This window comes from Canis lupus, chromosome 24 (genome assembly GCF_048164855.1).
Source record: "Canis lupus baileyi chromosome 24, mCanLup2.hap1, whole genome shotgun sequence".
Lineage (NCBI taxonomy): Eukaryota > Metazoa > Chordata > Mammalia > Carnivora > Canidae > Canis > Canis lupus.
The window spans coordinates 1,693,210-1,709,456 of record NC_132861.1 but is presented as its reverse complement, the minus strand read 5'-3'; the positions used below and the strand labels follow the sequence as shown (position 1 = coordinate 1,709,456).

Sequence of the window (16,247 nt, the reverse complement as noted above, 5' to 3'; positions counted from 1 at the left end):
TTTGGCCCAGGGCGCGATCCTGGAGACCCGGGATCGAATCCCACATCGGGCTCCCCGTGCATGGAGCCTGCTTCTCCCTCTGCCTGTGTCTCTGCCTCTCTCTCTCTCTCTGTCTCTGTGACTATCATAAATAAATAAATAAATAGATAAATAAATAAATAAATAAATAAATAATTTTTAAAAATAAAAATAAAAAAATAAAAAAGAATTAATTAATTAGTTCAGCTAATATAACTTACAAGACAGTATGAAAAGTTATGATACTGAAGTGGACCTGGAAATAAAGGAATCAATCTCATATTTTAAAAAAATGTCAGAGGAAGCTACATTTTCAGAAAAGCACAGTGTTGACTAAATACTGAGCTGTAGATAGAGTTTCTGCCTCAGAAAACTAAAATTTAAATTTGAGATGGACAAAAACCTCCCAAGACACAAAAGTCCAGGGTGAGATGGCTTCCCAGGGGAATTCTATCAAACGTTTAAAGAAGAAACCATACCTATTCTACTAAAGCTGTTTGGAAAGATAGAAAGAGATGGAGTACTTCCAAATTCATTCTATGAGGCCAGCATCACCTTAATTCCAAAACCAGACAAAGACCCCACCAAAAAGGAGAATTACAGACCAATATCCCTGATGAACATGGATGCAAAAATTCAACAAGATGCTAGCCAATAAGATCCAACAGTACATTAAGAAAACTATTCACCATGACCAAGTAGGATTTATCCCTGGGACACAAGGCTGGTTCAACACTCATAAAACAATCAATGTGATTCAACATATCAGCAAGAGAAAAACCAAGAACCATATGATCCTCTCATTATATGCAGAGAAAGCATTTGACAAAATACAGCATCCATTCCTGATCAAAACTCTTCAGAGCGTAGGGATAGAGGGAACATTCCTCGACATCTTAAAAGCCATCTACAAAAAGCCCACAGCAAATATCATTCTCAATGGGGAAGCACTGGGAGCCTTTCCCCTAAGATCAGGAACAAGACAGGGATGTCCACTCTCACCACTGCTATTCAACATAGTACTGGAATCCTAGCCTCAGCAATCAGACAACCTAAAGAAATAAAAGGCATTCAAATTGGCAAAGAAGTCAAACTCTCCCTCTTCATCGATGACATGATACTCTACATAGAAAACCCAATAGCCTCCACCCCAAGATTGCTGGAACTCATACAGCAATTTGGTAGCGTGGCAGGATACAAAATCAATGCCCAGAAATCAATGGCATTTCTATACACTAACAATGAGACTGACGAAAGAGAAATTAAGGAGTCAATCCCATTGACATTTGCACCCAAAAGCATAAGATCCCTAGGAATAAACCTAACCAAAGAGGTAAAGGATCTATACTCTAAAAACTATAGAACACTTCTGAAAGAAATTGAGGAAGACACAAAGAGATGGAAAAATATTCCATGCTCATGGATTGGCAGAATTAATATTGTGAAAATGTCAATGTTACCCAGGGCAATTTACACGTTTAATGCAATCCTTATCAAAATACCATGGACTTTCTTCACAGAGTTAGAACAAATTATTTTAAGATTTGTGTGGAATCAGAAAAGACCCCGAATAGCCAGGGGAATTTTAAAAAAGTAAACCATATCTGGGGGCATCACAATGCCGGATTTCAGGTTGTACTACAAAGCTGTGGTCACCAAGACAGTGTGGTACTGGCACAAAAACAGACACATAGATCAATGGAACAGAATAGAGAACCCAGAAGTGGACCCTGAACTTTATGGTCAACTCATATTCGATAAAGTAGGAAAGACTATCCATTGGAAGAAAGACAGTCTCTTCAATAAATGGTGCTGGGAAAATTGGACATCCACCTGCAGAAGAATGAAACTAGACCACTAGCTTGCACCATACATAAAGATAAACTCAAAATGGATGAAAGATCTAAATGTGAGACAAGATTCCATCAAAATCCTAGAGGAGAATACAGACAACACCCTTTTTGACTCGGTCACAGTAACTTCTTGCAAGATACAGCCACGAAGGGAAAAGAAACAAAAGCAAAAATAAACTATTGGGACTTCATCAAGATAAGAAGCTTTTGCACAGAAAAGGATACAGTCAACAAAACTCAAAGACAACCTACAGAATGGGAGAAGATATTTGCAAATGACCTATCAGATAAAGGGCTAATTTCCAAGATCTATAAAGAACTTATTAAACTCAACACCAAAGAAACAAACAATCCAATCATGAAATGGGCAAAAGACATGAAGAGAAATCTCACAGAGGAAGACATAGACATGGCCAACACGCACATGAGAAAATGCTCTGCATCACTTGCCATCAGGGAAATACAAATCAAAACCACAATGAGATACCACCTCACACCAGTGAGAATGGGGAAAATTAACAAGGCTGCAAACCACAAACGTTGGAGAGGATGCGGAGAAAAGGGAACCCTCTTACAATGTTGGTGGGAATGTGAACTGGTGCAGCCACTCTGGAAAACTGTGTGGAGGTTGCTCAAAGAGTTAAAAATAGACCTGCCCTACGACCCAGCAATTGCACTGTTGGGGATTTACCCCAAAGATTCAGATGCAATGAAACACCTGGACACCTGCACCCCGATGTTTCTAGCCGCAATGTCCACAATAGCCAAACTGTGGAAGGAGCCTCAGTGTCCATTGAAAGATGAATGGATAAAGAAAATGTGGTGTATGTATACAATGGAATATTACTCGGCCATCAGAAACGACAAACACCCACCATTTGCTTCAACGTGGATGGAACTGGAGGGTATTATGCTGAGTGAAGTAAGTCAATGAGAGAAGGACAAACAATGTCTGTTCTCATTTATTTGGGGTATATAAATAATAGTGAAAGGGAATATTAGGGAAGGGAGAAGAAATGTGTGGGAAATATCAGAAAGGGAGGAAGAACATAAACACTCCTAACTCTGAGAAATGAAATAGGGGTAGTGGAAGGGGAGGAGGGCGGCGGGTGGGGGTGAGAGAGTGACGGGCACTGAAGGGGACACGTAACGGGATGAGCACTGCGTGTTATTCTGTATGATGGTAAATTGAACACCAATAAAAAATTATTTTATTAAAAAAAGAAAAGAATCGAATAGAAAGGAATCGAATCGAATCGAATGGAAGAGGATCGAATCGAATCGATTTGAAGCGAATAGAAAAGGATCGAATTGAAAAGAATAGAATAGAATAGAATAGAATAGAAAAGAATCGAATAGAATAGAGAACAATCGAATAGAATAGAAAATTATAGAATCGAGTCTAATCGAATTGAGTAGAATAGAAAAGAATCAAATTGAATTGAATCGAATTGAATCGAAAATAGAATAGAAAAGAATTGAATCGAGTAGAATAGAATTCAATAGAATAGAATCGAATTGAATAGAATCAAATCAAATAGAAAAGAATCGAATCCAATCAAATAGAATTGAAAAAAATCGAATAAAATCGAATAGAATCTAATCGAATTGAAAAGAATCGAATCGAATAGAATAAAATAGAATAGAAAAAAACAGAATCGAACTGAATTGATTCGCATAGAAAAGAATCGAATCGAATAGAATCAAATCGAATAGAAAAGAATGGAATGGAATTGAATTGAAAAGAATCAAATCAAATCTAATCGAATGGAATTGAAAAGAATCGAATCAAATCGAATCAAACAGAATAGAAAAGAATAGAATCGAATCAAATAGAAAAGAATTGAATCTGGATCCCTGGGTGGCGCAGCGGTTTAGCGCCTGCCTTTGGCCCAGGGCGCGATCCTGGAGACCCGGGATGGAATCCCACGTCAGGCTCCTGGTGCATGGAGCCTGCTTCTCCCTCTGCCTGTGTCTCTACCTCTCTCTCTCTCTCTCTCTGTGTGTGTGACTATCATAAATAAATAAAAATTTAAAAAAAAGAAAAGAATTGAATCGAATCGAATAGAATTGAATCGAAACGAATTGAATCGAATTGAATCGAATCGTATCGAATCAAATAGAAAACAATCGAATCGAATCGAATAGAAAAGAATCAATTAGAATAGAATAGAAAGGAATCGAATAGAATAGAATAGAATAGAATAGAATAGAATAGAATAGAAAAGAATCGAATCTATCAAATCGAATCGAATAGAATATGAAAGAATCGAATCGAATCGAAAAGAATAGAATCAAACAGAAAAGAATCGATTCGAATAGAATCGAATCAAATAGAAAAGAATCGAATCGAATAGAATAGAATTGAATCAAATCGAATTGAATAGAAAAGAATTGAATCGAATCGAATAGAAAAGAATCAAATTGAATCGAAATGAATTGAATAGAATCGAATAGAATACAATCGAATCGTACCGAATTGAATAGAAAAGAATCGAATCAAGAAGAAAAGAATCGAATTGAATAGAATAGAATAGAAAAGAATCGAATCAATTAGAATAGAATAGAAAGAAATAGAATTGAATTGAATAGAATAGAAAAGAATCGAATCCTATCTAATTGAATCGAATAGAATACAAAATAATCAAATCGAATTCAACAGAAAAGAATTGAAATGAATCAAATCGAATCAAATAGAAAAGAATCGAATAGAATAGAATAGAATAGAAAAAAATCGAATCGAATCAAATTGAAAAGAATCGAAATGAATAGAATAGTATAGAATCAAATAGAGAAGAATCGAATCAAGTCGAATTGAATCAAATCGAATAGAAAAGAATCGAATCGAATTGAATCGAATCAAATCGAATACAAAGAATCAAATCAAATCGAAATGAATAGAAACGAATAGAATAGAATAGAAACGAATAGAATAGAGTAGAATAAAAAGAATCGAATAGAACCGAATAGAATAGTAAAGAATCGAATCTAATCGAATCGAATAAAATGAAAAGAATCGAATTGAATCAAAGAAAAGATTCGAATCGAATCGAATAGAAAAGAATTGAATCAAATCGAATAGAAAAGGATAGAAAAGAATCAAATCAAATTGAATAGAAAAGAATCGAATCGAATCGAATAGAATAGAATAGAATTGAATCGAATAGAATAGAAAAGAATTGAATCGAATCGAATTAAATAGAAAAAATCGAATCGAATCGAATAGAATAGAAAAGAATCAATCGAGTCGAATCGAATTGAATTGAATAGAAAAGAATTGAATCGAATTGAAAAGAATAGAAAAGAATCGAATTGAATCGAATAGAATAGAAAAAAATCGAATCGAATCGAATCAAATCGATACGAGAAGAATCGAATAGATTAGAATCGAATAGAATTGCATAGAAAAATATCGAATCGGGGGACCGCGGCGCTCGCCGTGCTCGGCTCTCCGGCTCCGCGCCCGCCGCCGGCATGGACGCTCGCCGCGTGCGGCAAAAGGATCACGGAGTAAAGAAGAACGTAAAGAAATTTAGATATGTGAAGTTGATTTCCATGGAAACGTCGTCATCCTCTGATGACAGTTGTGACAGCTTTGCTTCTGATAATTTTGCAAACACAAAAGTGAGGTGCAAGATGTGTTAGACCATTGTGGATTTTTACAGAAACCAAGGCCAGATGTCACTAAAGAACTGGCCAGTATTTTTCATGCCGACTCTGACGATGAATCATTTTGCGGTTTCTCAGAGAGTGAGATACAAGATGGAATGAGACTGCAGTCAGACCACACTGGCTGTAAGACCCGCAGCCAGTGCAGACGGTCCGGACCCCTCCGAGTGGCCATGAAGTTTCCAACTCAGAACACCAGGGGAGCCGCCAGCAAAAGAGCAGTGCCCCCCGAACCCTCTGAGAATTCTGTGACTGATTCTAATTCCGATTCAGAAGATGAAAATGGAATGAACTTTTTGGAGAAAAGAGCTTTAAATATAAAGCAAAACAAAGCAATGCTTGCAAAACTAATGTCGGAATTAGAAAGCTTCCCTGGCTCATTCCCTGGAAGGCGTTCCCTACCAGGCCCCAGTTCACAGTCAAAGACACCCCGAAGGCGTACATTCCCGGGTGTTGCTTCCAGGAGAAACCCTGAACGAAGAGCTCGTCCTCTTACCAGGTCAAGGTCCCGGATCCTTGGGTCTCTTAGTGCTCTACCCACAGAAGAGGAGGAGGAGGAGGAGGAGGATAAGTATATGTTGGTGAGAAAGAGGAAGACCGTGGACAACTACATGAATGAAGATGACATGCCCAGAAGTCGTTGCACTGGATCCATGACCCTTCCACATATAATTCGCCCGGTGGAAGAAATTACAGAGGAAGAGCTGGAGAACATCTGCAACAATTCTCGAGAGAAGATCTATAACCGTACATTGGGATCTACTTGCCATCAATGCCGCCAGAAAACTATTGATACCAAAACAAACTGCAGGAACCCGGAGTGCTGGGGCGTTCGAGGCCAGTTCTGTGGTCCCTGCCTTCGAAACCGTTATGGTGAAGAGGTCAAGGATGCTCTCCTAGATCCAAACTGGCATTGCCCACCTTGCCGCAGGATCTGCAACTGCAGTTTCTGCCGACAGCGAGATGGGAGGTGTGCAACTGGGGTCCTTGTGTATTTAGCCAAATATCATGGCTTTGGGAACGTGCATGCTTACTTGAAAAGCCTGAAACAGGAATTCGAAATGCAAGCATAGCATTTTGAAGATCCACTGTCCGTCCCTCCACTGTGCAAATCTTCCTGAAGTTTTCCATTTTGTCATGTGCTTGAAACCCGAGTTAAGAATTTGGATGATCAGTCAGTTTTATAGGAAAAGCAAATCACATTAATTTCGTTAGACATGTGTTTCTGAGCATCACAGAGGTATATAGCCAGCTATACTTTGCCCTCCTGCCGTTTCTCCTCTGCTTTTTTTCCTCCCTACCCCATACCATCCCCCTCTGCTTCCAGTGGTTCTCTCCCACCGTTCTATTCCTGAATTCTTCTTAAATGGCAATTTTACGAAAGCATGTTTGATTTAATTGGCGTTGAAATAGCCCCGGAATCTACCCATAAAACCAAGCACTTAGAAACACAGTAGTAATGTTTACTAACTACATCTATTGAATTCCAGAGAACAGCCTTCTAGCTTGTTTACAAGAAAGCAGTATAATTTAAGATGTAGCGTTCATACTAGTTGATGTTTTTTAACAGAATCAAGGCACACAAGTCTTAAAACCATGTGGAGAAATTGGAGTAATTGTCGGAAAGTGGAGTATATTACTTTGGATGCCTCTTGTGAGAGTATTCTGTGTATCGTGCTGCTTTTACACGGTGTCCCAGTTGAGACTTAGTTGCTGATGCTTTCTTCCGCTAGGAGGTTAAGTGGTACATCTGGCTCTCCCAGTCCCTGCGCCGTGGTCTGTGGGCATTGCTATGCTCAAAATCATCGTAGAAAAGACCCCCCAGGGAATTAGGATGCTGAGGCTTCAGGAAAAGGCCAGCTTGGATTCATGCTCTAACACTTCATTGTAATTTTAGTTGGCCAGGTTTATTTCCATTTGTTTGTGAGGTGTTTCAAATTAATTCCTGATCATTTTGTATGGAAAATTGATAGTACTACTACCAGTCTTTGCAGTATTCGCTTTCTTGAAGTTATAAACCAGGCACAGGGTTCACATTCCGGTTTTAAGCACTTTTATAACAATGAGAAGTGCCTTTTTGGAATTGGGTGACTTTCAACAGTTTGTTAACTGGACATCTCTGCCCTTTTAGTTTTCTGGGCAGATTCCACGTGTCCTGCCCCCTCCCCTTTTGCATTAATCAAATCATTTTATAGAGGTGGAATCTAAGTGTTTGTGTGTCCATTTTCTTTGCATGTGCAGCCTGATGCTGTGCATGTTCAGTGTTTGATGCCTAATTGGACATTGAATCAATAAGTGTAAATAGAGCTTTTGATCTGTAATGCTTTTATACAAAGTTTTTTATTTTAATAATAAAACATTTTATCCTAAAAAAAAAAGAAAAATATCGAATCGAATCGAATAGAAAAGAACCGAATCAAATAGAGTAGAAAAGAATAGAGTAGAATTGAAAAGAATCGAATCGAATCATATAGAATAGAATAGAAAAGAATCAAATCGAATAGAAAAGAATAGAATTGAAAAGAATCAAATCGAATCAAATAGTAAAGAAACTAATCGAATCGAATCAAATAGAATAGAGTAAAAAAGAATCAAATCGAATACAATAGAAAAGAACCGAATCGAGTGGAATCAAATTGAATAGAATAGAAAAGAATAGAATTGAATCGAATAGAAAAGAAAAAAATCGAATCGAATCGTATCGATATGAGAAGAATCCAATCGAATAGAATCGAAGAGAATCGCATAGAAAAATAGAGAATCGAATCGAATAGAAAAGAATAGAATAGAGTAGAATTGAAAAGAATCGAATTGAATCAAATAGAAAAGTGTCGAAAAGAATTGAATCAAATCAAATAGAATAGAAAAGAATCAAATTGAATCGAATAGAAAAGAATCGAATCGAATCGAATTGAGTAGAAACGAATAGAATAGAATAGAGTAGAATAAAAAAGAATCAAATCAAATCGAATCGAATACAATCGAATAGAAAAGAATCGATTCGAATCAAATCAATTCGAATTAAAAATCGAATCGAATCGAATAGAAAAGAATCAAATCGAATGAAATGAATAGAAAAGAATGGAATTGAATCGAATCAAATCAAAAAGAAAAGAATTGAGTCGAACTAAATAGAATAGAATAGAATAGAATAGAAAAGAATCGAATCAAATCGAATCGAATAGAAAAGAAACAAATCGAATTGAAACGAATCGAATCGAATAGAATAAAAAAGAATCGAATAGAATAGAAAAGAATTGAATGGAATCAAATCGAATAGAAAAGAATCGAATCGAATCGAGTAGAATAGAAAAGAATCGAATTGAATCGAATAGAACAAAATCGAATCGAATAGAATCGAACCGATATGAGAAAAATCGAATCGAATAGAATCGAAGAGAATCACATAGAAATATATCGAATCGAATCGAAAAGAATAGAATAGAATAGAATAGAATGGAATAGAGTAGAATTGAAAAGAATCGAATTGAATCGAATAGAAAGGAATCTAAACGAAATGAATCGAATCGAATTGAAGTGACTAGAATAGAAAAGAATCGAAAAGAAGAGAATAGAATCAAATCGAATAGAAAAGAATCGAATCGAATCGACTCGAAACGAATTGAATAGAAACGAATAGAATAGAGTAGAATAAAAAAGAATTGAATCGAATCGAATACAATCGAATAGAAAAGAATCGATTCGAATCGAATCTAATCTAATAAAAAAGAATCGAATCGAATCAAATACAAAAGAATCGAAAAGAATCAAATCGAATGGAAAATAATCGAATGGAACCGAATCAAATCAAAAAGAAAAGAATCGAATCGAATCGAAATGAATCGAATGGAATAGAATAGAAAAGAATAGAATAGAATAGAGAAGAATCAAAACGAATCGAATCAAAAATAGAATAGAAAAGAATCAAATCGAGTCGAATAGAATAGAATTGAATTGAATTGAATATAATCGAATCAAATAGAAAAGAATCGAATCCAATCGAACAGAATAGAAAAAAATCGAATCGAATCGAATCTAATCAAATCGTAAAGAATCAAATAGAATCGAATGAATCGAATAGAAAAAATAGAATTGAATTGAATCGAATCGTATACAAAAGAATCGAATCGAATAGAAAAGAATCAAATTGAATCGAATCGAATAGTATCAAATCGAATAGAATAGAAAAGAATCAAATCAAATTGAATAGAAAAGAATCAAATTAATCGAATAGAAAAGAATCGAATCGAATCAAATCGAAAAGAATCGAATTGAATCGAATAGAAAAGTATCGAATCGAAGGAATCGAAATGAATCGAATCAAACAGAATATAAAATAATCGAATCGAATAGAATAGAATGGAAAAGAATCAAATCGTATAGAATAGAAAAGAATCGAATCGAATCGAAACAAATTGAATCGAAAAGAATAGAATCAAATCGAATTGAATTGAATCAAATCAAATCGAATAGAAAGGAATTGAATTGAAAAGAATTGAATCGAAACGAATCAAATTGAATCAAATCAAATAGAATAGCAAAGAATGGAATCGAATCAAATAGAATAGAAAATAATCGAATCGAGTTGAGTCGAATCGAATAGAATAGAAAAGAATCGAATGGAATAGAATCCAATCGAATCGAAGAGAAAAGAATAGAATAGAATAGAATAGAATAGAATAGAATAGAATGGAATGGAATCGTAGAATCAAATCGAATAGAATAGAAAAGAATAGAATAGAAAAGAATAGAATCGAAACGAATAGAAAACAATCGAATCGAAAAGAATAGAATCAAATTGAATTGATTTGAATCGAATCAAATCGAATAGAAAAGAATCAAATCGAATCGGATCAAATTGAATCGATTTGAATAGAATAGCAAAGAATCTAATTGAATCGAATACAATAGAAAACAATCAAATCAAATCGAATATTATCCAATAGAAAAGAATCGAAACGAATTGAATTGAATGGAATCGAAAAGAATAAAATCATATTGAAAAGATTTGAATCGAATCAAATCGAATCGAATAGAATAGAAAAGAATCAAAAAGAATCAAATTGAATAGAAAAGAAAAGAATTGAATCGAAACGAATCGAATAGAAAAGAATCAAATCAAATCGAATCAAATTGAATCGAATAGAATCGAAATGAATCAAATAAAGAAGAATCGAATCGAAAAAAATCAAATTGAATCGAATTGAATCGAAAAGAATCGAATCAAAAAGAATCGAATCGAATCTAATTGAATAGAAATAATCGAATCCAAAAGAATTGAATAGAATCGATTCAAATTGAATCGAATCAAATGAAAAGAATCGAATCGAAAAGAATCGAATACAAAAGAATCGAATCGACGAATCGAAAAGAATCGAATCGAAAGGAATCGAATCGAATAGAATCGAATCGAAAATAATCCAATCGAATCAAATCAAAACGAATCGAATCAAAAATAATCGAATCGAAATGAATCGAAAAGAATCGAATCGAATCGGAAAGAATCGAAACAAATTGAATCAAAAAGAATCGAATTGAATCGGAATTCGAATCGAATCTAATCGAATAAAAAATAATTGAATTGAAACAAATCAAATCGAATCAAAAGAATTGAATCGAAAAGAATCGAAACGAATAGATTTGTATATAATCGGATCGAATAGAAAAGAATCGAATCGAATAGAAAAGAACCGAATCGAATGGAAACGAAAAGAATCAAATCGAATCTAATTGAATCGAATTGAAAATATTCGAATCGAAAGAATTGAATCGAATAGTTTTGAATCGAATTGAATTGAATCGAAAAGAATCGAATCCAATCAAATCGAATAAAAAACAATAGAATCGATCAAATTGAAAAGAATCAAATCGAATCGAAAACAATCGAATCGAAAAGAATCGAATCGAAAAGAATTGAATCAAATAGTTTTGAATCAAATCAAATTGCATAGAAAAGAATCGAATAGAATCAAATCGAATCGAAGAGAATCGAATCGAATCGAAAACAATTGAATTGAATAGAATCAAATCGAATCGAATCGAATCCAAAGGAATCAAATCGAATCAAATCGAAAAGATTCAAATAGAATCGAAAAGAACCGAATCGAAAAGAATCGAATCGAATCGAACAAAATCGATTCGAATCGAATCGTATTGAAATGAATCGAACCGAAGGGAATTGAATCCAATCGAATTGAAAAGAATGGAATCGAAAAGAATCGAATCAAATTGAGAAGAATCGAATCAAATCGAAATGAAAAGAATCGAATCGAATCGAATCAAAATGAATCGAATCGAATTTAAACGAAAAGAATCTAATCGAATCGAAAAGAATCGAATTGAATCGAAAAGCATCGAATCGAAAAGAATCGAATCGAATTGAATCGAAAAGAATTGAATCGAATCGAATTGAAAAGAATCGATTCAAATCAAAAGAATCGAATAGATACGAATCAAAAAGAATTGAATAGATTCGAATCAAAAAGAATCGAATCGAATCGAATTGAAAAGAATCGTAACGAATCGAATCAAAAAGAATCAAATCGAATCGAATCGAATAGAATAGAATTCAAAAGAATCGAATCTATCGAATCGAAAAGAATCGAATCGAATCGAAACGAAAAAAATCGAAACGAATCGAATCGAAAAGAATCAAATTGAATCGAATCGAAAAGAATCGAATCTAAACGAAAAGAATCGAATTGGTGAAATCGAATCAAAAAGAATCAAATCAAATCAAATCGAAAAGAATCGAAATGAATCGAATTGAAAAGAATCGAATTGATTCGAATCAAAAAGAATCGAATCGAATAGAAAAGAATCGAATCGAATAGAATAAAATTGAAAATAATTGAATCGATCGAATCCAAAAGAATCGAATCGAATCGAATTGAAAAGAATCGATTCAAATCAAAAGAATTGAATAGATACAAATCAAAAAGAATTGAATAGATTTGAATCAAAAATAATCGAATCGAATTAAAAATAATCATAACGAATCGAATAAAAAAGAATCGAATCGAATAGAAAAGAATCGAATCGAATAGAATTGAATTGAAAAGAATCAAATCTATCAAATCGAAAAGAATCGAATCGAAATGAAAAAAATCAAAATGAATCGAATTGAAAAGAATCGAATTGAATCGAAATGAATCGAAAAGAATCGAATCGAAAAGAATCGAATCTAAACAGAAAAATCGAATCGAATCGAATCAAAAAGAATCGAATCGGTCAAATCGAATCAAAAAGAATCAAATCAAATCAAATCGAAATGAATCGAATTGAATCGTATCGAAAAGAATCGAATCGAATCGAATAGAAAAGAATCGAATCGAATAGAATCGAAAAGAATCGAAATGAATCGAATCAGATCGAATGGAAAAGAATTGAATCGAATCGAAAAGAATCGAATCGAATCAAAAGAATCGAATAGAATTGAATCAAAAAGAATCGAATAGAAAAGAATCAAATGGAAAAGAATCGAATGGAATCGAAAATTATCAAATCGAATCGAAAAGAATCGAATCGAATCGAAAAGAATCGAATAGAATTGAAAAGTTTCTAACCGAATCGAAAATAATCGAATTGAATCGAATTGAAAAGAATCGAAACGAAAAGAATAGAATCCAATCAAAAAGAAACGAATCGCAAAGAATCAAATCTAAACTAAAAGAATCGAATCGAAAAGAATCAAATCAAATAGAATTGAAAAGAATAGAATCGAATTGAATCGAAAAGAATCGAATTGAAACGAAAGAATCAAATCGAATCGAAAAGAATCAATTCGAATCTAATCGAATCGAAAAGAATCGAATCGAAAAAATCGAATAGAATCGAATAAAAAATCGAATTGAAAAGAATCGAATCGAAACAAAAAGAATCGTATCGAATCGAATTGAAATAAATCGAACCGAATCGAATAGAAAATAATTGAATCGAAAAGAATCAAACTGAATCGAATAGAAATGAAAAAAGAATCGAATCGAATCAAATTGAAAAGAATCATTTCGAATCGAATCGAAAAGAATCAAATCGAATTGAATAGAAAACAAATCTAATCCTAAAGAATCGAATCGATTAATAGAATTGAAAAGAATCGAATTGAAAGAATCGAATCTAAGTGAAAAGAATCGAATCAAATCAAATCAAAAAGAATCGAATCTAAAATTGTCAAATAGAATCGAATTGAGTAAAAGAGAATCGAATGGAATCAAATTAAAAGAATCGTATTGAATTGAATAAAAAAGAATCGAATCGAAAAGAATAGAATTGAAACAAAAAGAATCAAATCGAAAAAATCAAATAGAATTGAAAAGAATCTAATTGAATCGAATCGAAAAGAATCGATTAGAATCGAAATGAAAAGAATTGTATCGAATCGAATCAAAAAGAATCGAATCGAATCGAATCGAAAAGAATCGAATCGTATCGAATAGAATCGAAAAGAATCCAATCGTATAGAATCGAATCAAAAAGAATTGAAATGAATAGAATAGAAAAGAATCGAATCGAAAAGAATCGAATCAAAATGAAAAGAATCGAATCGAATCGAAAAGAATTGAATATAAATGAATCGAATCGAAATGAAAAGAATCGAATCGAATCTAAAAGAATCAAATCGAAAAAATCTAATCGATTCAAAAAGAATCGAATCAGATCAAATCTAAAAGAATTGAATCGAATCGAATCAAAAAGAATCAAATGGAATCGAATAGAAAAGAATCGATTCAAATCAAAAGAATCGAATAGATACAAATCAAAGAATCGAAAATATTCGAATCAAAAAGAATCGAATAGAATCGAAAAGAATCGTAACGAATCGAATCAAAAAGAATCGAATTGAATTGAAAAGAATCGAATCGAATAGAATAGAATTGAAAAGAATCAAATCAATCGAATCGAAAAGAATCAAATCAAACCGAAAAGAATCGAATCGAAATGAAAAAAATCAAAACGAATCGAATCGAAAAGAATCGAATCTAAACAAAAAGAATCTAATCAAATCGAATCAAAAAGAATCAAATCAAATAGAATCGAAAAGAATCAAAATGAATCGAATCGAAAAGAATCGAATTGAATCGAATCAAAAAGAATCGAATCGAGTAGAAAAGAATCGAATAGAATAGAATTGAAGATTCGAATTGATCGCACCAAAAAGAATCAAATCGAATCGAAATGAATCGATTCGAAACGAAAAAAATCGAATCGAAAAGAATCGAATTGAATCTAATCGAATCTAAATGAAAAGAATCGAATTGAATCGAATCGAAAAGAATCGAATTGAATCGAATCAAAAAGAATCGAATCGAGTAGAAAAGAATCGAATAGAATAGAATTGAAGATTCGAATTGATCGCACCAAAAAGAATCAAATCGAATCGAAATGAATCGATTCGAAACGAAAAAAATCGAATCGAAAAGAATCGAATTGAATCTAATCGAATCTAAATGAAAAGAATCGAATTGAATCGAATCGAAAAGAATCGAATCGGTCAAATCGAATAAAAAAGAATCAAATCAAATAGAATCGAAAAGAATCAAAATGAATCGATCGAAAAGAATCGAATTGAATCAAATTGAAAAGAATCGAATCGAATCGAATAGAAAAGAATCGAAGCGAATTGAATCGAAAAGAAACGAATCAAAAAGAATCGAAATGAATCGATTCAGATCGAATTGAAAAGAATCGAATCGAATGGAAAAGAATCGAATGGAAAAGAATCGAATCAAATCGAAAAGAATCAAATAGAATCGAATAGAATTGAATCGAAAAGAATCGAATAGAAAAGAATCGAAACGAATCGAATCAGATTCAATGGAAAAGAATTGAATCGAAAAGAATCAAATCGAAATGAAATAATCTAACTGAATCGAATCAAAAAGAATCAAATCGAATAGAATCGAATTGAATCAAAAAGATTCGAATCGAATCGAATAGAATCAAATCAGATTGAATGGAAAAGAATCGAATCGAATCGAAAAGAATCGAATGGAAAAGAATCTAATCGAATCAAAAGAATCAAATAGATTCGAATCAAAAAAATCGAATAGAATGGAAACAAAAAAAATTGAATCGAATCGCACCGAATCAAAAGAATCGAATCGAATGGAAGTGAAAATAATCGAATTGAATCAAATCGAATCAAAAAGAATAGAATCAAATCGAAAAGAATTGAATCGAATCAAATCTAAAAGAATCGAATCAAATCGATTCTAAAATAAAGGAATTCAAATAAAAAACACTCGAATAGAAAGATTCGATCAAATCGAATAGAAAAGAATCGAATTGAATCGAATAGAAAAGAAACGATTAGAAAACTATAGAATGGAAACGAAAAAAATCGAATCGAAACGAATCTAAGAGAATCGAATCGAATCGAAAAAGATCAAATCGAATTGAATATAAGAATCGAATCCAATCGAATTGAAAAGAATCGAATCGAATCGAAAAGGATCAAATCATATTGTATCGAATAGAAAAGAATCAAATCAAATCGAAAAGAATCGAATCGAATAGAAAAAATCTAACAAAAAGGAATCTAATTGAATCGAAAATATCGAATCGAATGGAAAAGAATCAAATCGAATGGAAAAGAATTGAATCGAATTGACTCGTTTGGTAAAGAAAGGAATTTGAATCAAAAAGACTCGAATTGTAAGATTCGAATCGAATCGAATCAAAAAGAAACGAATCAAAAGCTATCGAATC

General features: G+C 33.2%; 1 pseudogene; it reads left to right on the top strand.

The window, feature by feature from the left end:
* The first annotated feature begins 5,296 nt into the window (after positions 1 to 5,296).
* Positions 5,297 to 7,897, top strand: LOC140616594 (cell division cycle-associated protein 7 pseudogene; annotated as a pseudogene).
* Positions 7,898 to 16,247: the final 8,350 nt, after the last annotated feature.